The 25,008-nt window shown below is 42.9% G+C and overlaps 1 protein-coding gene and 1 pseudogene across 2 annotated transcripts in view; one reads left to right on the top strand and one right to left on the bottom strand.

Moving 5' to 3' along the window:
• LOC310867021 (cytochrome c-like) overlaps positions 1-25,008 on the bottom strand; it is a 453,272-nt gene that overhangs the window by 22,016 nt on the left and 406,248 nt on the right. The gene's annotated exons all lie outside the window — the stretch shown is intronic.
• Positions 1-25,008, top strand: part of LOC310861835 (inactive phospholipase C-like protein 2) — a 75,852-nt pseudogene that overhangs the window by 32,002 nt on the left and 18,842 nt on the right. The window contains exons 8-10 of the transcript XR_014571080.1: positions 102-351; positions 1,878-2,167; positions 10,064-10,276. The product of XR_014571080.1 is annotated as an inactive phospholipase C-like protein 2 (transcript). The remainder of the gene's footprint in view (positions 1-101; positions 352-1,877; positions 2,168-10,063; positions 10,277-25,008) is intronic.

The following is a 25,008-nucleotide window of genomic DNA, read 5'->3' as shown; positions in this document are numbered from 1 at the left end:
ACATTTAAATGAATAACGTGAATGAATGAAGGAACAACCGAACGGGCCAATAATAAATAATGCTCGTACGTTTGCGAACGCACATACGTGTATATCCACAGGTGATCAGCGGTCAGAACCTCCCCAGGCCGCGGGGCTCGGGGGCCAAGGGCGACGTGGTGGACCCGTACGTCTACGTGGAGATCCACGGCATCCCGGCCGACTGCGCCGAGCGCCGCACGCGCACCGTCCTGCAGAACGGAGACAACCCCGTCTTCGACGAGAGCTTCGAGTTCCAGATCAAGATGCCCGAGCTGGCCATGGTCCGCTTCGTGGTGCTGGACGACGACTTCATCGGGGACGAGTTCATAGGTCAGTAGTTCATAGGTCAGACGAGTTCATAGACAGAGACAGAGTTCATAGGTCAGACGAGTTCATAGGTCAGTATGTATACACCGTGGTCACTTCAGATTAGGTCATAGGATGTAACCCATTTTGGACTGGGGTCGATTTAGAAAAAGGCTACGAAATCCTAACATTTTTCTGAAAAACCCATGTTTCTGTGTCAGTGGTGCTCAACCTTTTTCATGTCAAGGACCCCCAGAATTATCTCTATTGGGCCACGCACGGACCCCCATCTGAAAATATGTAGTTCCAGGGACCCACCCCCCCCCAGAAGCTAATATTTTAGTTAAAAATGTTCGCTCTGAAATATATATATTCAAAGATTTGTGCCACATTTTCACGACTTTTCAAAAATATTTTTCAATAGCTAAATAGCTAAAATAGCTAAAGCATAACATAATGCTGACACCAAAAGGGGATCCCGCCCAGAATGGGTTTAAAACCATCAACAAAGACCTGAGGTCCATTCTACAGAATGTGTTTTAAATTGTGTTTTCTATAATGTCAGTGATTCTCAAACTATACCGGTATTTCATGCCAAGGACCCCAGAAATTATATGTAATTAGCCTTTCGCTAAATCCCAGCCCAAAAAGCGATTGTCCAATGCCAATCCAAATAGTATTTTTTTTTTACATTTAGGATAATCGTTTTTGTCTTTGGTACAGTATGTACACGAATGTGTATTTTGTAGGCTATTTGTTCTTTAATTGTTATCTTAATTTTTGCTAACAATGTTGTGTTGCTAACGGGTTGTGCCCCCGGAAATAGCTGATCCACAAGCTCACAACACGTCGCAGCGCGACGTGTTGTGAGCTTGTGGATCAGCTATTTCGCTATTTTTCGTTCAAAAGTGCCCTCTTACGGGATTTCAGCCCCTGCCCCCTCTAAAGGCTCATACATACTCCAGTTTGTGGATATAGGTTATCACCGTTTTAGACGATAGCCTATCACCTAAAACGGTGATAAGGGTTGAGGCCATCACACTCGCGGTGATGTCCTTAAGGATTGACCCCGCCTCCCTGTGGTTTACCCAACTTCTAGACCAATCAGTGAACGGGGTGAAAAGACTTGTCTGATAATAAAAACGGAGAGATGGGTCTGTGTCCGCGGTGATAGCTGATCATCACCGCGACTGACGTAATGGTGACGTTTTCCAACCCTTTAAAAACTACACCGCGGTGATAAACTATATCAACAAAAACTGGAGTATGTATGAGCCTTATAACACCCTCTGCATGTCCCTGCTTGCTCTCTCTCTTACCAAGGGCAGCGGTGGCCGAACGGTTTGCGGAGCGGTCTTGATATCGGAAGGTCGCTATAGTTCGTATCCCCGGACCGGCACGTTAAAATTACCACCGCTGAAGTGCCCTTGGACAAGGCATTGAACCCCTTACCATGAAATGTTCTATGAGCAGGGCCTGGCTGTAAACAAGTTCTTGAGTTACCCTGTTACCCTGGGTAAACATAGTACCTTTCCTTTCCTTACCACCAGGTCAGTACACCATCCCGCTGGAGTGCCTCCAGCCCGGGTACCGCCACGTGCCGCTGCAGTCTCTGACGGGCGACGACCTGCCCTTCGCCCGCCTGTTCGTCCACGTGGCGCTGACCAACCGCCGGGGCGGCGGGAAGCCGCACAAGAGAGGCCCTGTCGGTGCGCAAGGCCCGGCGGGGCAGGGAGTACGCGGCGCTCCGGGAACCTGGGCGTGCGCCCGGGTGGACGACGTCTTCAAGATGGCCGCCGCGCCGCTGAGAGAGGCCACCGACCTGCGGGAGAACATGCAGGTGAGGACGATGAAGGGTTTCATCTATACGCCACATTGCATAATTATGCTGTTGCATGAAAAATAGCGGATCTACAAGCTCGAAATGTGTCGCGCTGCGATGAGTTTTGAGATTGTAGACCCGCTGTTTTTGCTATGTCCTGTGTCGTCCGCCTATGTATGTGACGTTAATGAGCACGAGTATGACTATTAGTACCAGTAGGGGCGCTGTTTGCCAGAAACAGAGAGAGAGAGATAGTGCTGTACTGTTGCCTGCTAATCAGAGAGAGAGAGAGAGAGAGAGGGGGGGGGGGGGGGGGGGGGGGGGGGAGTTGCACCACTCGGTTCACACTGGTGTGATTTTTTTATTGGAATCCTGAAAGTCACATGTTTATTAAATTTTAATGCATTCAGTTATAGGTTACTTATACTGTATGTTAACGTTATGAATTAAATACAAATACATTGGGCATAAAAAAGACAATACAATTCTTCTTTTCAAAATCTTTTTATTGAAGTTTTTCTTTTTTACAAACAAACCAGGGGCAAGCATTAGACAGAGACATATCAAATATGAAAAAAAATAAATAAAAAATAAAGCTCCATCCCCTATCCCACCACCCCCCACCCAGACAATACTATTCTAATACTATGTCCCGGTTTGAGACAAGGAGAGATAGGACCCAAGTGCAGGACAGACAAACGGAGGCTAAGTACGATGCAAGAGGTTTTAGTAGTAGAATTAAAATACACGAGGAGAAACACTAGAATAAACACGCTGACTTACATTGAGGATCTGACAAAGGACTGAAACACACTGGGGCATATATATACAAAGACTGACTAGACACAGGTGAACAACTAACAAATCAACACAGGGATTGGCTGAGAGACAAACAAGACACAGGTGGAGAAAACTAATAATCACAGGTGGTGAGACAACACAGGTAACAAAAGAAACAGAGGAAACCAAGGGACCAAAAATACTACAAAACAAAAGCACAACAGAAAACGTCACGGATCGTGACAACTATAGTCATTCAGCTACTACAAGTAAGACGCGCAAACGCTTGAGCGAACGCAGCTCGTGTGTGTGTGGTTGTGTGTGTGTGTGTGCTACAGCTGCGCCCTGTGTGTGTGTGTGTGTGTGTGTGTGTGTGGTTGCGTGCGTGCGTGCGTGCCACAGCTGCGCCCTCTGGTGGCGGGCCGGTGGTGTAACAGCGTGGACACCACACAGCGTGACACACACACACACAGACACTCAGCCCCCTGCTGTCATAGTAAGTGGCTCACTGCGTTCGCAATAAGACTGAAGTAATTAAAGCGGGGGTCATGTTTTGCACGTTTGGAATTGTAACAGCTGAAATCAATAACACATCACTTTTCGGAAATTAACCTGCAGAAGGTTTGGGTTGGGACCCAAACGACAGGACAAAGGCAGAGAGGCAGAGCGGTGGAAATTGCAGGCGGTTTATTAACCAAAATCCAACACGAGGAGAACAGAAGGAGGAACACTGGGAGTTCAAAAGTACTGGGAGCATAACACTAGTGACATACAAACAATGATCTGACAAAGAACTGAGTATAAAAATACACAGGGCACAGCAGGTCACCTGTGCCCTGTGTATTTAAATGCTTGCTATTTTCGCTTATTTTGGGCTTGAAGTTGTTTTATTTTTATTTGATTTATTTATTTACTGGTTGCTTATTTCTCTCGCAGAATCTGGCAACATCCTTTGTTGTGGACGGTATCTCTGTAGGCTAGGCGGACCAAGACACTTTTTTACAAAATACCATTGTTAATATTTCCTTCTCTGCTATTTCTGTTAGCCAGTTAGTACCATACTAGTATTATCTTCAAAAACGATCGGTTACAATTAACGGATTTTATCGCGAAATTGGTTTAGCAAATGATTTACTAGCATGGAAGCTGTAGCATTACTTTAGCAGGGAACCTTCACTTACTCAGTTACTCTGTGATGTTTGACAAGGGTGTCCCCCCATGTCCTGCGTGGGGGGACCCACTCCAAGCGGGGGGGGGACCTGCGTGTAGCGTGTTTAGCAGGTAACAGTAACCACAAAGGAAACCAGGACACAAAATACTACGAAATAAAGGAGCACAACAGAACAGTAAAACACTAACCCAAACTAGGAACATTAGAAACACAGCAGAAAACGTCACAGATCATGACAGATCTAGGCCAGTGGTTCCCAAACCTTTTCGTGCCAAGGACCCCCAACTTGACACTAATTAGCCTGCGGACCCCCATTTGAAACAGACATGCCTCTAGCAAAAAAGTATTGAAGATGGAGACTACACTGTACAATGCAAAAATATTAGTTTTAATGCCTTCAAATGGCTTTTGTTACAACTTTTGTTTTTCGACAAACAAACAAACACAATCCTTACAGACTACTCGGCAACGCGCTTTGAGTACAAAACTCTTTCTTAGGCAGGCAATGGTATAGTTTAGGCGTGTGAAATTTGAACCGTCAAATGTGCTAAGGCTGACGTGGTTAATGCTCATGTTTCATTTGCATTTTTAACGTGGAATACTGTCCCCTGATGACTACACACGCACCAACGCACCAACGCACGCACGCAGCCATGCTTTTTTAAACCTCACACATTTTAATCCAATACACACATACATACATACATACATACATACATACATACATACATACATACATACATACATACATACATACATACATACATACATACATACATACATACATGCGGTCTAGCTTATACTTGGACTCAGGGGGGTGGACGCCTCTGCCTTGCATAGTCCCCAGTGAATAGGGCAGTTGGCCCTTCACTGGTAACCCTATTTTGGACTTATTTTAAATATATGAAGGTATTGCGGGCAGGAATTTTACCAAAAAGCCCCCCCTTTTAAAATACATACACACATACATACCTACATACATACATTTCAGAAGTTTTAGCAGTTTTTAAGGACCCACTTTTAGGCCAGTGCACCAGAGCAAACTCTTGCCTTTTTTTAAACCCTACCCATTTTAACCAAATACATACATACATACATACATACATACATACATACATACATAACGTAAACACACACATTGACGAACGGAACAGCATCACAACACTGCGGAACAACACACAAATAGAATTAAACCAGCTGACAAAGGCTCAAAAATAGTAATTTTAGATCATTTCCAGTACACATATGAAGTCAACAGACAACTATACAAACACAAGATACTACACTCACATAGCAGCCAGCATACAGCCACAGACTCAGATCAAACTCAGACAAATCATTACAACACTTACAACACCAAATTTACATCACCTAGGCCTACTACATACATACAATGTAGTACATACTTACATACTAGCGAACATTGCTGTTCTGCACATTTTCGACTATAACAATGGCATGTCCCCAAGTGGTTCATTAACATGCAAGCGTATTGAAAACAGATACGCTCCACTTCACATCTGTGTGTGTGTGTGTGTGTGTGTGTGTGTGTGTGTGAGTGAATGACAAAACTCTGTTTTACAGTCACATCACTTGTTCTGTAATGGTGTGAACATGATATATGTATTGAACTTTATTGTTTAATTTATTAGTACCCATTCTGTTACTTAAGAGTAAAAGTACAAATATCTTTAATGCTCCAACATTAAAAATGACCCCCTAAAATAATAGGTTATAATGATGATCCTGGATCAATCACTGGGTATAATACCAATAATACTAATAATACTACTAATAATACTACTACTACTAATAATAATAATAATATACACTGTGCAAAAAGCATGGAATACGGATGTGTATATTCCAGGAAACTCCCGTTAATCTTTCCAACAAACTCCGGTATAACTCCCCAATTGTATACCATTACCGTATATTAACTGTATATGAACACTAAACTTGAGGTTTACGTGCAAAATACAGTGCCCATAATTGCCCGTGAACTCCTCTTTTCACGCAGCGACAGACTGTCATTGGAGCAGCGTGGATGGATAGGGCTGCTGTGTGTAGTTATGTTGTGGGCTAACGTTTCTTGGAAAGCGTCCATTCCATCTATCTTGGAGCGTGTTCTTTCTCAGCGCCCAGGCTGTCTCGACTGCCCGGGAGACTGAGAGAACAGCAGGACCATGAATCAATAGTCCGGCGAATAAGACAAATGGTGTTGGGGTATGGTTAGACTTTGATTACTGCGTGCGTGCGTGTGTGTGTGTGTGTGTGTGTGTGTGTGTGTGTGTGTGTGTGTGTGTGTGTGTGTGTGTGTGTGTGTGTGCGTGCGTGCGTGCGCGTGCGTGTGAGAGAGAGAGAGAGAGAGAGAGAGAGAGAGAGAGAGCATGGAGATTCCACCGATGTAGGGTTATTATTTGCCCTTGCCTTTCGTAGTGTAGCTGGCAGGAGTATATTGTGTGTTATACTAATTAAATACATTGCTGTTTCTTGAGCAAGATGTCTATTGATTTCACTGTAGTGCCAATAAACCAATATCAGACTCGGCTGAATGAAACACACAGAGAGAGAGAGAGAGAGAGAGAGAGAGAGAGAGAGAGCATATGGACCAATTGATTGATTGATTGATTGATTTAATTTCACAGTATGTAGAATGGGTACAATTCAAACGAAAGCGCGAGTCAATACAAAAACTGACACCATGATTAAGCATTACATTTGTTTACAACAGGGTCCACCATTTTCAATTCATCGGAACATTCAGAGACTTGCAAATATACACTTCTATAAACAAAACAGGAAATCATCATAGTTTTATAGAAAGTAAAATGGGAAAAACATATATACAGTAAGGTTAAAAGGGCCGGCAGCTAAATTGATGATCAAATATCTAAATACTGAATCGAGCAACTTAAAAACTGTCTGGGGTGCTCACATAAGACTGAGTAAGACGATAAAATGACCAAAAGCTTGTTTGAAAGTGAAATATCCCTTTAATCCATTTAGGCCTGACGTCGAAAAAAAAAAAAAAAATCTTCTAAATCCTCCAATTTTCTGAAATAAATATTTTCACAATCTTTCAAAAATAGCAGACCTACTGTATACAAGCTCGTAGATCTGCTATTTTTAAATAGCTAAATTATAACATCCTGTTTAAAACACCAAAAGGGGTTCCCCTATACATGGGTATCTTGGTGGTGTATAGAGCGAATCCTTTGGACCAGACCCATTGCAAGATGCTGTACTCTGTCGTCGACCCTACACCATTCCAGCCCGTCAAAATGGGCAGGGGTGATGATAATTGATAACTGATATCAAAAGTAGGGACGGAGCGATACCGATACCTGGAAAAGATCTGATAACAAGCTTATTGAGTATAAGACAATAACAAGCTTATCGGTAAGCTTTATTGGGCTTATCAAGCCTGTTATCGAGCATATAGCGGCCCATGATGTCATGTTACAGTTTAACCCATTCTGACCTGAGATCAGATTCTAAAAATGTCTTCTAAATCCTGACAGTCTTCTGAAAAAGCTATGTTTCTATGTCAGTCGTTCTTCGATTTTTCCAAAATAGCAGACCTATACAAGCTTGTAGATCTGCTATTTTTCAATAGCTAAAGCATAACATAATACTATAACACCAAAAGGGGTTCCCGCCCAAAATGGGTTAAACAATCAAGACAAGAGGCGATCAAAGAAATAAATGTAATCATCCATGCGGCTGGCACAAACATGTCAGTCTAAAAGTGTATTGATACCTCCCAGTCCCAACCAGCAATTAGCCTATCGCTAAGTCCCACCCAAGCCCGTTGTTGGCCAATACCACGTTAGCAACGGTTACTAGGTTTGGATCCTGGTCAAGCTTGCAATGCTGGTCAAAATGGTTTTGCAGTGTCAATACATATATGTGCTGTACACATCATGTGTGGACCTCAGAAAGAGGGTTTGTTTTCTTACCTGTTATGAGCAAACTAGTCCATTCCATGAATTATTTCGCTCCGTTGTGCAGTTTAATAGTATCTATAAAAATAGGCTCTCATTGACTTCCATTGTAACGGGGAACAGCTCTCAAAATCAGTCAGTTAGCACATAAGCGAACACAACAAAAGCTGATTCTGACAGTTTATGACGTCAAGAAAACTCATGCCGTTTTATTTTCGTCTTTTTATAGATTTATAAAGTAACTATATTGGTTGGAGATATACAGTGAAGCGGTTCTGGTGTTCCTCGATCGTTTGTAAACAAGTCGCCATGCTGTTTGAGATGCACCCAGTTGCAGTCCCAGACATTTCTCCTAAAGCTTCTCCCTCAAACACGTCCAAAATTGTGTATGGTGTTTGCGACAAGTGGACGAGATCAGATACATTATTTTGTTTACATCCAACGGTCTGGATGGTAAGTCTGGGACCGAGGCTATACTTCAGGAGTGTGTGTACAGATTTGGACCAATCAGATCGTTTTGTAGGCAAACTTGTCAGGGTTGCCAAGTCTGCTTATTTCCCGCTACTTTTGGCTTAAGGCTAATAATTAGTACTGTAATACATTACCAAAACATGAATTATCATAGACATAGGCCTACATAGTATTTTTAATGATAAATGCATACAATATTTTTATTAGGATTCTATATGGTCATATTATTGTGTTTGTTTTGGCTTTGGCAACACCGAAGTCAAAACAAAAACATGTTTTTTATTTTTTATTAAAAATAAAACCGCATGAGTTTTCCTGTCATAATCAGCTTAGTGTTCTAAAAGAGTGAGTTTGAGAGTTGTTTCCCCGTTACAATGGAAGTCAACGAGAGCCTATTTTTATTCCTAATATGTAGGCTACTTTAAACTGCACAACGGAGCGAAATAATTCATGGAATTGACTAGTCATAAGGTAAGAAAACAAACCCACACATGCTGTACAGCAAATATATTTATTGACACTGCAAAACCATTCTGACCAGCATTGAAAGCTTGACCAGGATCCTAACCTAGTAACCGTTTCTAACGTGATATTGGCCAAGAACGGGCTTGGGTGGGACTTAGCGACAGGCTAATTGCCTTCCAGTCTGTTAGAAAAGTACTGCATTTGAGAGCCCTATAGTAAAAAGATACTGGTTCTGTTCAGAATGTATTGTCTCCCGTCTTTCCACAAAACAATAGAAAACGCTAGTGGGTCGATAAGAATCCTTGCTCGATAAGCCCATGATCAATAAGGTGTTATCAATGAAGAGTAACGAGCTCCATCCCTACATCAAAAGCAACCGAATAAAAATTAAAAAACGTTTCTCTCTGTTGTTGTCGTCGGGTCTTCCTCTGTTAGTTAGTTAGTTAGTTAGTTAGTTTAATTTATTGTCCACGTGTGGAAACTCGTCTTCGGTCTCAACAGTAAAAAACAAACAGTTACAACACTTAACACAATTATTTTCTCATGGCGAAAAAGTGCAGGACAACAGTGACAAATACAACAAACAAATCTAGCGAGACATGGTATCATTTGGTGCCTTAATGGCATATGGTATGAAGAAATTAAAAAAAAATGTTACGGTTAGCTTTTGGTACTTTGTAGTACCATCTACCAGAGGTAAGTAGTTGGAACTCCCTGCAGAGTGGATGAGAGAGGAGGTCGTTTGCTATCTTGATAGCTTTTTTACGAAGTACCTCCTTGTAGATATACAGCCTAATTGTTGCGGTCTGTTCCTTTATAGCTATTGAAAAATAGCAGATCTACAAGCTCATAGCGCGCCACCGAGTGGCGCGCTACGAGCTTGTAGGTCTGCTATTTTTGAAAAGTCGAAGAACGACTGACATAGAAACATAGCTTTTTCAGAAAACTGTCAGGATGTAGAAGACATTTTTAGAATCTGATCTCAGGTCAGAATGGGATAAGGTGTTATCAATGAAGAGTAACGAGCTCCATCCCTACATCAAAAGCAACCGAATAACAGAAACGTTCCTCTGTTTGCAGAACTCTGTGGAGGTGTTCCGGGAGCTGTGCGGCGTGTCTGCCGTGTCCAACCTCATGCAGTGCGTGCTGGCGCTGGGCCAGCGCGTGACGGGGCCAGACGTCGGCGGGGCCCCCCTGATCCTGTTCCAGCTCCGGGACCACCGCTACCCGACCATGGAGCCCCAGGGGCCCCTGCCCGAGGTCCTGCGCAAGGTGGTCGCCACCTACGACACGGTGAGAGAAGAAGTTGTTGTTGATCTTGACGGCAAAATTTCGGTTTGAGTTTTCTTTTCTCCGTCGTAATCTCTTGAATTGTTTTCATTAAGTTTAACCCATTTTGGGCCTGGGAACCCCTTTTGGTGTTTTAAAGCTTTATGTTATGCTTTAGCTATTGAAAAATAGTAGATCTACAAGCTCGTAGCACAGAGTACCGTGCTACGAGCTATTTCTTTTTAATCGTGAAAATGTGCCTGAAATCTTTGAATATATATTCTTTCAGAGTGACTTTTTAACTCAAATCTTTGCTTCTGGAGGGGTCCCTGGAACAACATATTTTCAGATGGGGGTCGGCGGCCAAATACAGATAATTTTTGGCGTCCTTGACATGAAAATATTATTGAGAACCACTGATATAGAAACATTAGGTTTTTCAGAAAACTGGATTTAGAATATTTTCTTTAAAATGTTGACGTCAGGCCAAAAGTCACATCTTAGTCACCTGGAATGTTTTGGTGTTAGTCACAAGGTTGTAGATCGGCTGTTTTCATCGATGAAACAGGTGTAAAATGACTGGATATCTAGTCCACTAGTCCCTTTTTGTCTATAGTTTTTATTTGTTGACGAAATTGTCAACATATTTAGTCTCAGTTTTAGTCATCATAGCTCAGTTTTCATTTAGTTCTGGGTGCCTGCCATGCAATGGCAGAAACACAGGTTGAAATCCGCGACACATACTTAATCGTAATAATGGTATACGTTCCGAAACTTTGACCTCTATGGCCGGCCGCACGGTTTACCAAAGCCGCACAATATATACATCGAAACGTGCGGCTCGGCCGGGAATGGTGAGCTTGTGCTTTTCTTTACATTTCGGGTTACCGTGCCGACGTAATTCGCAATAAACGACGCGAAAAATGCCCCATTCAAAGTCAATGGAGAAACGTGTGGAAAAACAGAAAACGACACTTTGGAGCCACATTACTCTGGCATACTGTTACGTAGATTTAACACGATTTAAACCTCAAACAGCACACGAGGCCATCGACTTTGTTGTGGTTCAGACGGAATTCGAATAGGTTCCACGGTTTGCCCGCTATCGCAGTTCAAAGTGGGTGCGGTCTGAGCAAAAATCTCTATGCAGAGTGTCGCACGCCCAGAGAGAGACCGGCTCAGAGTGAGAAGCCACTGTGAAGACTGTACCGAAATTCTCCGAACAAATCGTCCTCTCGGCCAAAATATTAACTTTACACACATGGGTTTCGGTAATTTTGTAGCCACACTCGTCCTCTTTCACCCAATGTCACAACCACAGCCCAGATATATATGGTACGTGAACTACAGCCCTGAAAGCGACAGGTGTACCATCATAATGTGTCATAAAACTCCATGTTAAAGGATCACTTCGCCACTATTACATGGCCTTTGTCATGCTTTAGTATGATATCCGTTCATGAAAACAAAAATAATTTTTAGATTTGATAAAACCGCTGCGGAGAACAAGTCATGTAATGAGCCGAGGCACGGTAATATCATTTCCTACAATACCCACAGTGCATTGCGCGACAGACAGACCGGCACTGGGAGACAGTGAGGCAGCCCCTTAGGGGCAGCCACCCAGGAGGAACCTGAAAGTTTCTGGTGTTTGTTGTTGAAAGCGATAGAAGTAATAATAATAGCTAATATTTAGCGGTAGTAATAGTAACAGCAGTAGTGGTGGTATAGTAGTTAGTAGTCTCTGGTAGTAAGTAAGTAGCGTAATAGTAGTAGTGCGCAGCGTCCGACTCGAAATTCCACTGGCTGGCTTTGTTTTTAGAACTATGAAGTACAGATGCAATCCCAGCTGTACTCGAACCACTTTGAGTGTGCAGTGAACATTTCACCAACGCAGATATCTTCCAGTTCGACCGCAATCTAATGGAATAATTGACGCGGAACATCATCATCGAAGCATAAGTTGCAGAACAGAGGTATGTCGTAATAAACTAAATAAGCTACAATGCTGTGTACACCAGACACTGAATGAATGGCGATTGCAATGCATTACAGGAGACAACATGCATTTCCTTTCAAAATACATGGTTGTTGTTACACGTGGTTGTTGTGATGTTTATAAATTAATTTGACATACCGAGTGTCTGATGCTTACAGCTAAAGAGCTTTTTTGCTTCCACCATTTTACTAGCTTGTACATTTGCTATTTAAAAAAAATTGCTAAAATGAAAAACCTTATTGTTTACCATATTGTCTCATGATTGGTCAGAGGCCCATAATTGCATAATACTTTATTTGATGCAGGAGCTGGTGGCTGTCTTCGACTCAAGAGATGAAGAAGTGGCTTTCAAGGAACTCCCAAGTATACAGTATATTATATAGATATACAATTTACTTTGTATGTTGCTATTGAACACAATCTGTATTGATAAATCAATGTGATCTCATTTTCAAATATTAGACATGTACTACTCCTAAGCCTTTACCAATATGGTTGTGCTTTTACTGAAGTACATTTTTAATTCTGGACTTTTACTTGTAACAGAATATTTCTATATAGCAATATTATGTTGATCCTTTTTATTCTGGGATTCTTGCACACTGTCCGATTTTTGTAATCTGGTTTGTATAAACAGACATCTGAATGATTTGTATCACGTGGCCCTTGATTCAATATCATGACAGTTTGAGCCTCATAGAGTATTAGGAATTGGTCAAAATGTATAAATACAATAGGCCTACATGAGAAAAAATAAAACAAACTTGACATCAAATCAACTATCTTTTAATAGTACTGATTTACATAAATCTATTATATATAAAAACAGGGGTCTATGGTTGAACTGGAAACTAACAAACTACATGTACAATGATACAAGTGCATTAGTCAGAGGTCACAGGGCAGGTGGTTCTGCATGATGACATGTCGCTGGAGAAGCTTCTGGCCAGGACAGGAGACACACATGCTGTGGCAAGAGAAGACAAGAGTCAGTAATGGTGAAAGCACTAAATGATTACTGGAATGGACAACTGAGTGTGTAGGCTATGTACAGTATGTTTCATGTGATGTACACTTTGGTATTGGACTGTTAAGTTTACCGACCAAATTAGTAGGTAGGCTACAACCAAGTATAAAATATCAATCATAATAATAAGCAGACTTGGCAACCTGTAGTATTCACACAATCATGTTACCAAAGATTGCCTTTTTTTACATTTAGAAATATTGCTTGAATCAGCCTGTCAGTCATTAGATGATGCAAAAACACTGATCCATGCCTTTGTTTTTTCTGGGCTTGATTATTGCAATTCTGGACTGCAGAATACTGCCAAAGAAAACAACTGAATCTGTGACCTTCCAACCTACATGACTGCCTTCTATTTCAATGTTTTATGCCTTGCGTTTTTCTCTCCATTGCTCTGTAAAGCACTTTGAGCTGCATTGCATGTCATGAAAGGCGCTATACAAATAGTTTGATTATGAATCAGTGCAAGGCACTTTGCTTGAGTAATTTGTACAATGTTATCATCAGTTTTATAGTATAGTTTGTTGATTACTTTTGATGCAGTAATGATATATTCTTTCTTTTGAGATATTACAAAAGGTTAAGTCAATTCACTGTCATCTGGGGGCAATGCCATGCTAGTGTGATTTAACAGATACAATTCAATACTACAGTGTGAAACAGTCTGTGTGAGACATATTTACTACATTTTACAGGACCTTGGTTGACCACTGGTCTTTGTAAAAGCATATATAAATATAGCTCTGATCGATAGCACTAATGTGTTAAATGCAACGCATTAGAGCTATGGACCAGAGATAATATAACTATGTGAACCTTTATAGAAAATGATATTCCCTTGTCATCTAGTTTTCTAGGCGGTCAAACAAAATACAGTAAATACATTAATGTGCTGTGTGTATAAAGTTTGAGTTGAGTATGTATGTATGGCTCACCATCAGTCCGGGTCTTCAGCTTCATCAGCATTCTGTACCCATATGGGCTGACCTAGTGAATGGACACAGGTATAACACTTGAATGTTTACATTGCTAGTCCTGACACATACGAACGCTCAGAATGTGTAGGGAGAGGAGGGCACATATGGGGCTCGCTAGAGCGTCATGTGAGCCATGCCCATGGCTAATACATCGCTTCAGATGGCATGCCATACAGTTTTTAATTGAATGGTTGAATGAACACCGAAAATGTGTAAACTGAAGCAGTGCCTAGCCTCTGACAATTATGTAAACAATACGGTGTGGCGATACGCACAAAACAAATACATTGAACACTTACTTCAATCTGAATGTCCCTCTTGGTCCATCGGGCTCCGGTTGCAACTTCCAGTTTGAGGCATCCTGAACGCATGTCCCCACTTCTCAGTAAAACAGTCCATGTCCTCACTTCTCAGTAAAACAGTCAACACTATCTAGGCAGAAAAGTTTGTGTGCGACGCTACTAGCTAGGTCGCTCCAGCACTAGCAGGCATCATTCAGCAGCACACAGCCACAGCAACTAGCAGTTGTCCCCGTCAATGCATTCCTTCCTCCGTATATTTCTGGTTCATAATATAACGACCCTAACGCAGATTCTGCCAATATGTATTTAAAATTATCTCGTCCAAAAACTCCCATAGAGTAGCCATATACTGACTCGTTGTTTTCGTTTGTTGTGTATAGCGAGGGACCGTGTCCTTCGCGGCTAGGCTAGCTACGGCAAGCCTACCTGTCCAGTCCCTTGTAGTTTCTGATAGCCTACCGAGGGTCTACCACCTACGTCACTTTGGGACAAATACGTAGGTGGTAGACAGCTTTGAAAGTGCCCCCACGGAGCTACAGACCACCAATGATAATATACCGGGGTGTTTTAGCATATATGCTAATGATAAAAAACACACAGAAAAAGTTTAATAGTGGCGAAGTGGTCCTTTAACTGCCTGAATGAGTCAGCAATTTTTTCATCACAAACACAATTTCTTAACTCGCTCTTATAACCACGTTTTTTATCGTACCAATACCACGATCGCACACGGCATACCTTAATGTCTCGGGTCACTCACGGCGAAAACAAAAATCGCATTCGCCCCTCCTACTGTATGTACAGCTTTGAGGGTTTGTGTAAACAAAAACATTGAATGCCAGTGACAATTAATGGCCAGCTTTGAGTGTGTAAACACAAACATTGAAGACGAAGGGTGAGGGCGCAAATTGTGATTGGCCGGAATGAGATGATGTATGATGATAAGAGGCTTCACTTGATTTTTACGATGACATAGTTAAATGGCATTTTCCCATTCAATGACGAGCCATTATGGTCTGTCATGATCAACATTTAACTTTAATTTGACAAGGCCGATGCCAGTTGGGAACACATGCCCTGCAATAATGTTTTACCCGTTGTAAGGGAATGTCCACACATGATAAAGTACTGCTCTCGCACGTTTTATTTAATGAACCAACAAGAACAAGGTTTGACCCATGCAAGGTTACATATGGAGATCACTGAAACCGTTTATAGACAACATCTTGTGTTTTTCTACTGGCTTTAATACTCTTGAAAAAGTCCTGGATTGCAGCAAACCATCGAGGTGGAGTGTATGAGATTCCATTTCGAATCCTCGTTTTTCTGTTGCCGTTGTGGGTCGTCATGGCTGCCAGTTCCAACCTGATGTCATGTGGGAGTCCAGACTGGTCCAGACGATACTGAATAACTGCTAGCTTGCATAATGACTTCAGAGTAGGACTTAAATTTAAGATGTACAGCTCATCAGATCTACGTCCTCCAAAGAAGATGATAGAATCCTCAACCATGCAACAGCACATCCTAGACATCGGACCATTGAAGTACCCTTGGGCCCAAGGGGACCCTTCCTCGTTGGGCTCTACCTTTGTCCAGGAGAATGTCCGTGGATTGTATTTCCAAAAGTCATCAAAGTGCTGGTACATGTTTTGTCCACCAAAAATGTACAGCTCTCCATTGTAGGCAAAAGCTGAATGACCCCAACGCCTTTCCGGATGAAGCTGTGCAGTTGTGGTCTCCCAGCAGTTGGTCTCTATGTCAAAAACACTGCAGTTGTTGCCAAAGTAGTTGTAGCTGTAGCCACCAAATACAAACATCTTTGTCCCGATGATGGTGGCAGAGTGTTCCTGTGAACCAGGTGCCATAGGTCCTTTGGTGTTGATTAAAGTCCAGACCATTGTTGTGGTGTCCAACTTGTAGATGTCACTGAAGTTGTGTCTGGATTCGCCAGATCCTCCATAGATGTACATGTCCTTCCCCAGGACACAGGCTGAGTGCTGCCACCTCGCCTCTGGCACGTTCCCAGAAATCCTGGGCTTGAACCATGTGTGGGTGTTGACGTCAAAGGCATAAAGCTCGTTGCAGTGCTCGTCAGAGTACTCGCCTGTGTAAGTACGCCCGCCCCAGATGTAGATCATATCGTCTATCAGAACAGCTGTGTGTCCGTAGCGCATTGAGGGAACCACCTCCAGGGCGTCATTCTCCTCTTCTTCAGCTGTCACGATTTGGGGCAACTTCACCCACAGCAAGGACACCGTGTTGAAGACGTGGACATCAATCTGACCCATGTGGGCCTCCTCCCGCTTACATAACCCTCCAAAGGAGTACACCATGTGTCCCACTGCCACCGCAGCATGATAGTCCCGCTTAAAGCCTCCTTTCTGATGAACTGTCCACTGAAACATTTCACACGTCAACCAGTGTGAAGATTCTCCACAAGAGTCTCGGAGATCGGTAGTGAAGAGTCCTGATAGCAGAGCCATGTTGATCTGTGGTCTTCCTAGTGGTTTCTGATCTCCTGAGACTGAAAGCTGAGCCATATAAACTCTCCAGCAGTGACATCAACAAATATGGTGTGCGTAGTATTCTGATCAACAACAGCGGTAACCATAGCAACGTGATACACAAACGTATTGTGTACAGCAGCATGGGGTAACCATAGCATTGTGGTACACAAACGTATTGTGTACAGCAGCATGGGGTAACCATAGCAACGTAGTACACAAACGTATTGTGTACAGCAGCATGGGGTAACCATAGCAACGTGGTACGAAAACATATTGTGTATGTTTGTGGTAACCATAGCAACGTGGTACACAAACATCAACGTGGCATTATTAATCTGTGTGCCTGCCATGCAATGGCAAAACACAGCTTGTATTCCGCCATACTTAATTGCCCATATATGGAGAACCCTGATGTCATCAATATGTCCATATATGGACATGGTAACTCAATAACTCCCTCGTCAATCAGGTTTGTTTACAGTGGGTCGTCAAAGTTCTGGGTGAAAACAGAAAACAACACGTTACTTTGGAGCCACATTAATCTGGCATACTGTTACGTAGAAACACGATTTAAACGTCAAACAGCACACGAGGCCATCAAATTTGTTGTGGTTCAGACGGAATTCGAATACGTTCCACGGTTTGCCCGCTATCGCAGTTCAAAGTGTGTGTGGTCTGAGCAAAAATCTCTACGCAGAGTGTCGCACACCCAGAGAGAGACCGGCTCAGAGTGAGAAGCCACTGTGAAGACTGTAGCGAAATTCTCCGAACAAATCGTCCTCACGGCCAAAATATTAACTTTACACACATGGGTTTCGGTAATTTTGTAGCCACACTCGTCCTCTTTCACCCAATGTCACAACCACAGCCCAGATACATACGGTATGTGAACTACAGCCCTGAAAGCGACAGGTGTACCATCATAATGTGTCATAAAACTCCATGTTAACTGCCTGAATGAGTCAGCAATTTTTTCATCACAAACACAATTTCTTAACTCGCTCTTATAACCACGTTTTATATCGTACCAAATCCACGATCGCACACGGCGTACCTCAATGTCTCGGGTCACTCACACACAAAAATAGCATTCGACGTTTACTTTTTGCGATAGAGCAATTTGTTCGCTAATACGTTCTCTCACTGAGTCAGTGTGCTTTTAACTTTCAATAGTGGTTGCATTCGCATAGACTGGCCCAGGTGAAAATGATACTTTGTTAATGATTCAAGGTGAAGTTGACCACCTCTCACACACGCGCACACACGAACGCACATGCACGCACATGCACACATGTGCACGCACACACACACATTGAAAGTCAATGTAGAAAATCGGGGAACACGTAACTCTGTCATTTCTCGACCGTTTCAGAAGCGGGGCGGCTCGCCGGAAAATACCCCATTGAAAGTCAATGGGGAGACCTGGCTCACATGTAACCAAAATGGACCCTTACAGGGTCTGAGAGGCTAAATGTCATCAAATGGTGGTCCGTGGCTCAAATGCTGCACAGACTTGGCGAGCTTCAGGCACCCAGAAATAATTCTTGAAATTTTGTTTCTATTTCCATTTAGTTTTTTTATCAGTGAAAAAAGGTAGTCGACGAACATCTTCCGTCTTAGTTTTAGTCGACGAAATCAACGCTGAAGAGAAGGAAGAAACGGATTGGCCGGCACGTATACTGTGGGTCGATTGGCTACGGCAGTCAATTAGTTATACCCGGCCCCGATCGATAGGTCAGCATTGTCGGGGCGGTTTGTATTTCGTGCTCCGCGCGTCGCCATGATTGGAAGGCAGTGAAGACGTCCCCATAATCCTCTTCTCATTTCATTTTAATATCCTTAGCCGTTCCTCCTCCTCTCCATTTCGTTCTGTCCATTCATCAGATTCTCCCAGCGGCTCTATTTATTTCCCTCTCTCTCTCTCTCTCTCTCTCTCTCTCTCTCTCTCTTCACCTATCACTCTCATCCCTTCGTCCCTTCCTCCAATCTTCCTCCCTCTATACTACCTCCCTCCCACACGCACGCACGCACACACACTCACACTCACACACACACACACACACACACAAACACATAGACACACACATGCACGCATGCATGACGCACACCCACACGCATACACACGCACACACACTCACGTGACGCACGCACGTACGCATGCACGCACCCATGCAAAAAAAACACTTCCTTCACTTCCACTGGTGTTCATTTTATTGATCGTATGGCTGGCCAGGGTAAGTGATTTCGATAGAGGCTATAGTGGTATGTATCCTGGACGGCTCTGTGGTCCGGTGGCTCGCCCCGTCGGCGTGTATATAACAGGCCCTGTGCAGTTTAATGTACGACGTGTGTCCCCACTGGGCCATCTTGGCCTGCAGGCCAGAGCAATATTTTCTTTCCAAATGATATTAGTTTGAAGCTTCATGGCTTACAGTGTGTGTGTCAGTCACACAGGCATTACATTACATGTCCCCAAGACCTTCTTCCACAGTCTCACAGTCTCGGTGCTCTCGGATGATGGTGTAAATACTACAGTATAGGCACTTTATTCATATTCGTCACGGGAATGGATCCAGGGAGTGTGTGTGTGTGAGTGTGTGCGTGTGTGCGCGCGTGCGCGTGCTTTTAATGAATCCTAATTACTCCATAAAATCTCCACGGCGCCACAGCCGTCTTTCGGAGACTATACTAAGCTCTGTCATAATAGTAGTCCGCCAGCCGACAGGCTTCTTAAAGTGCAACGTTTCAGCCTGTTTTATTGGCCTAAAATATTGTCTATATTATACTGTACATGCAGTATATTCATGAATCCACTTGCTGACCGACTGTCAGCGCTGAGCAATTGTTATTTATAGGGGTTTATATTTGACCATATACCATTAACATCCTATAATATGGCAAAAAAAAATCTAACTTTCATCATGCTTTAAGTAGCATGTGACATGACGTGTCATGATTTTGATTCGTTTTGCGCAAAAAACACTCCTTGGGCTAAAAACTTCCATAGCCGCCATCACAAAATTGTGATGACGGTTATGGACGTTTTTAGCCCATGCATCAGCATCAACGTACCTGTCTGTACATAGTGCGTGCGTGCGTGCGTGCGTGCGTGAGTGCGTGTGTGCGAGAACGTGTGTGCGAGCGTGCGTGTGTATGTGTCCGTCCATCTGTGAATAGCCAATCTCCGGCACTGTCGGACGGCCATCAGAAGCCTTTATTGCCTTTATTTATGCATGTAAACATGTTAGGAATTTAGTTTTTTCGGACAGCAGAGTGCATGAGTTACAACAGGGCAAGTTCAAAACAGGACAAGACAGTGCAAAAAACAACATTGTGCAATAAAGAATAATGAATTCCTATAAAGTGCAGAGAGTTCAAGTGTTCAGGTCAGTTCAGAGCACAAGTCAAGTCCACATCACTCCGAGTGGGGGTGGAGGGAGGATAGAAGGGGGTCAAGGGGTGGGGGGGCACCAGCAGCATTGAGGAGCCTTTAGTCCTTAGCCCATTCTGACCTGAGATCAGATTCTAAAAGTGTCTTCGATTTTTCAAAAATAGCAGACCTACAAGCTCGTAGCGCGCCACTTCGCGCTATGAGCTTGTAGATCTGCTATTTTTCAATAGCTAAAGCATAACGTAATGCTAACATCAAAACGGTTGCCCGCCCAAAATGGGTTAAGGAAGGCAACCTCCTGCCCGAGGGGACCGATGGGTGTGAAACGGTACCACGGACCACACTTACTGTTCGGAAGACATCGAACTCCTTTCAGTCTTAATTAGACGTACCCGGTTTACCTATATACCAAAACAATTTGGTCAGATATTTATCACTCTTGTCTATATATTCATTCCCGTGCGAATATGAAGGCAGCGGTAATCAATAGCCATGATCAGGATGATATTTCTCCAGCCCTCGCCCAAGTGTATACTGGCCGACTTCAACGGATGTTCGCTTAAACAGACGATGCCCAATTACTATCAACTAGCCCTTACCCGTTGTGAGATATCCCCCCCCTTGTGGCCGCGGGGGGTACTGCGCCCTGGGTGCGTTTTCACATTTTTTATTCACTAATAAATTCACTATTCATTCATAATTAGTTAAATTGGAAAAAGGGCTTCGTTGAGACCTCCATATTATTATGGTCAATGCCTGTGAAAAGTGGGAGTGATTGGTGCAGGCAGTGAGGAGCTACAGTAGTCACAGTGACACACACTCAGACATTGACTGAATTATAGTATGATGATATGATGATGATGATGATGATGATAGTATGATGATATGTCACTTGCCCCACAAGACGGGAAAAGACTCTTGAGTGAGGAGTCATTTGACTTTTTGGAACATGTTTAATGATACATGTGCATGTATCATACCATACATGTGCGGATACATGTGCTGATCTTGATTAACTAACTATTTTGTACTTGTTAAGTAGCACACTATATACACAGTTTTGTATTAGGGACTGATCGTTATTTATCCACCAGGGGGGGGTGGTGCAGATGTGATTTAATTTTTTTATTTTTCCTCATCCCCCCCCCAGCCTCCAAATATTTTTTCGGGACCCCCCCTCAGGGACTGGAAGAATATATATGACCCCCCCCCCCCCCCCCCCAAACACCATAGACTATATTCATTTTATATTCACACCAACAGTATAGCAGCATAAAGTAAACGCTGATCGTTTATTAGGCGGCGGCCGTCTGGGGTTCATTTGGTTCCATATCTGTCATTACATTATGGTCAACACTCAACACTGATATACCATTGCATTCTTCCAACTAAATATTTAAATATGCTCCAAAATAGCATATGCAGACCTATAAGCTCACAACAACACGCTGATGACGCGACGCAAATTTGTGATCTTAGATTGGCTATTTTTGAGGTGAGCCTCGTGCGTAAAGTAATTCTAGCTAAGCTGCCAAGGCAGTGGGCACCCCTCGCCTCTGTGCCCAAGCCCAGGATGATGAAAATGAATGAATGCTAAATAAATACATGTATGTCACGCAGTCGCATACCATAATACTACAGCGTCATACTCCACAGAGAAAAGCACAATTTGCGCAACACCATGCGTGGCATCAACTGCCTGCTCGGCTCATTTAGCCAGCCAGGCACCACCGAATAGTTTAACTCTTTATAGTCTATATAACCAGTACGCAGACAAGAGTAGGCTACATCATTGGCACCGGCCAAGTACTATTCTCTGACTCACACCAACATTGCAAGGGGCACAGTGCGCAAAGATGCACATCACGACCAGCCAGCCCTACCTTTTAAATCAATGAGCGTCTGTCTCGTCTGTGCTTTTCTCCGCCACCATGTCGACGATGCGTTGTCCAAAGACGGTTGCGTCTCTTCCATCAAAATATTCCATATACCATCAACATAAAGGCAAGGTGTTTCTGTGATGTTTTTCTACTTTCTATTTGGATGAACTTGACGTTCACAAGCAACTTGAGTCACCAACAGTAACTTGTAAGAAGCCTTCTAAGGTTATATCGTTACGTCATCCACGACCTCAGCCGCGACATTATTATTATTATCATCTCAGTCTGACATTCTCCTGACTCGGTGAAGCGGCGCTGGGTGAAACCGAAACACCAGCAGCAGCGCTGGTGCTGCCAGTCTGCTTTCCACATCTTCCTCCTCTCTGACACCGACAACACTCGCTCTTTTCAGTGCAAACACCGTGGTTCATAACTTCAATTTTTTTCCGCTTGCATTATTCTACTGGAAATGTCATGAGACATGAACGGCGCAGAATCAATCTATCTCGCGCCACCTTGTTTTGAACTGAAGTGGTTACGTCAGTTACTGAGTCAGACCTTTGCTGGTAGAACAGATCTACAAGCTAACAACGCGCCACCAAGCAACGCGTTGTTAGCTTGTAGATCTGTTCTATTTGCATGCGCAGTTGCGCACACATGGAAGATACCAAGTACACTCGCCACACAGGGTAAACTTTATATAGATAGGAGTAAAACACTATGAAAAACAAAATAATCTAAACATTTTTTTAAATACAAAATTCAGCAAAATAAAGTTGTACAACCTCCCCCAAGCCAAAATAAAAGAAAACATATCCCCCCCTCAGGCTCAAAAAATAGTTTAATGACCCCCCCCTTTTTTGCACCATACCAACCTTTGATAAATAACGATCAGTCCCTTAGACAGTGTTATTCCATCCGAACCGATCAAAGTGTTTCCAAATGATAAGGACACGGAAGAAGCATTATATAGAAAGAAACGTGCTTTTGAACAAGGTGACCTAATTCAAGTGACCTAATTCAGAAAGATATACAACAAATAACTAGAGAATTGTGGTGGATTATTTAGAACTCGCCTCAGAGTCTTGTAATAATCAAGGTAGAGAGTGGACTGAAACAATGACACTTTATTAAAAAGACTGGTCTGTACCGAGCCCAGGGAGGAAGCAAGAATGCAAGCCTCCCGAGCTCTTTACATTTCTCTTATACACAATGACAGAGCAGAGAATACATTGGAAGTGTGGTCAAGTGGACATGGTCAAACAAGGTCCTATGGTCTAGTAATAGGTCATCTGACCCAAATGCAGGCGACAGGAGGCAGAACAGGTAAACTTTGGAATATTTATTAATAAAACTCATTAACTTCCATACAAGACGACTTTCTATCCTGGTGTGACAACGTCTTCTTGCAACAAAAGAGCTATGCATAGATTTTAGACGTTCCCCACAATCCCCCCAGAAGAGTATCGTCAACGGACAGACTGTAGATATTGTACCCAGCTACAAATATCTAGGCACAATTATTGACGACAAACTGAAATTCGACCTAAATACTGATGTGATGCATAAAAAAAGGTCAACAACGCCTGTATTGCCTAAGGAAATTGGCTAAGTTCAATGTCGACAAGACTCTAATGAAACTGTTTTACAGTGCCCACATCGAGTCCGTCATTTCTCCATTATGTGTTGGTATGGTAATCTCTGCATCAGAGACAAAAATTCCCTAGGGAAAATTGTAAAGGTAGCCTCTAAAATGATTGGCTCACAAATGTATCCGATCTGATGCTGCCCACCCTCTACACGGAGAGTACATCCTTCTCCCATCCGGCCTTCGCTTGCGAGCCCCCTGTGCCACAAAAAACAGGCACAAACATTCCTTTGTCCCGGTCTCTATTTGCACACTGAATGCTGCTGTGGGTAGATCTAGGATATAACCTTAAGATCAGCACTTTTCACTTTTTACTGTATTATCTCGTGCCTATGTCTATGCACATGCACTTTTATGACCTATCATAAGCATAGCACTTTAACACCTGCACTTTAATGGTTGTGTGCACCTTTGTACTCTGTATCTGCTATGTGAACTGTTTGTTTGTTTGTACTGTTTCATTCATTGTTTATTGTACTGTCTATGCTGCAACCCAATTTGCCCTTCGGGGACACTAAATAAACTTGAACCTTGAACAAGGGCAAAAGGCAGGTAAATCTCTGGAAACATATAATACAAGAACTCACGCAACAGGGAACTACGAACCAACAAGAACAGAATGCAAACACAGGACTTAAATAGACACAGGATAACAGGGCACAGGTGGAACCAAAATACAATCAACACTAGGATAGGCTGGGGGACCAAAAGGACACAGGTGGAAACACTGACAAATTACAAAGTAGGTAGACAAGGTAACTAACAGTAACTAGGAAGACAGGAAACACTAGGAACAATACTACAAAATAAGAAACACAAAACCAAGGCAACAACAGAGTAACAGAAAACCAAAACCAATTAAGAGAAACAGTCAGGAACACATGAGCAAATACATACAAAACATACTGAAATCAGTGAAATGACATACATACATATTAAAGTCCAAGATCAAAATAAGGACAGTCAAAGTTCACGGTCCGAGAAGCGGACCGTGACAATCTGACAGACGCAAACAGGTGATCTGT

The sequence above is a fragment of the Protomyctophum parallelum genome (assembly GCF_964188405.1).
Source record: "Protomyctophum parallelum genome assembly, chromosome: 1".
NCBI classification, from domain to species: Eukaryota; Metazoa; Chordata; class Actinopteri; order Myctophiformes; family Myctophidae; genus Protomyctophum; species Protomyctophum parallelum.
The sequence above is the reverse complement of the archived record's forward strand: the minus strand, read 5'-3'. Positions and strand labels throughout refer to the sequence as shown.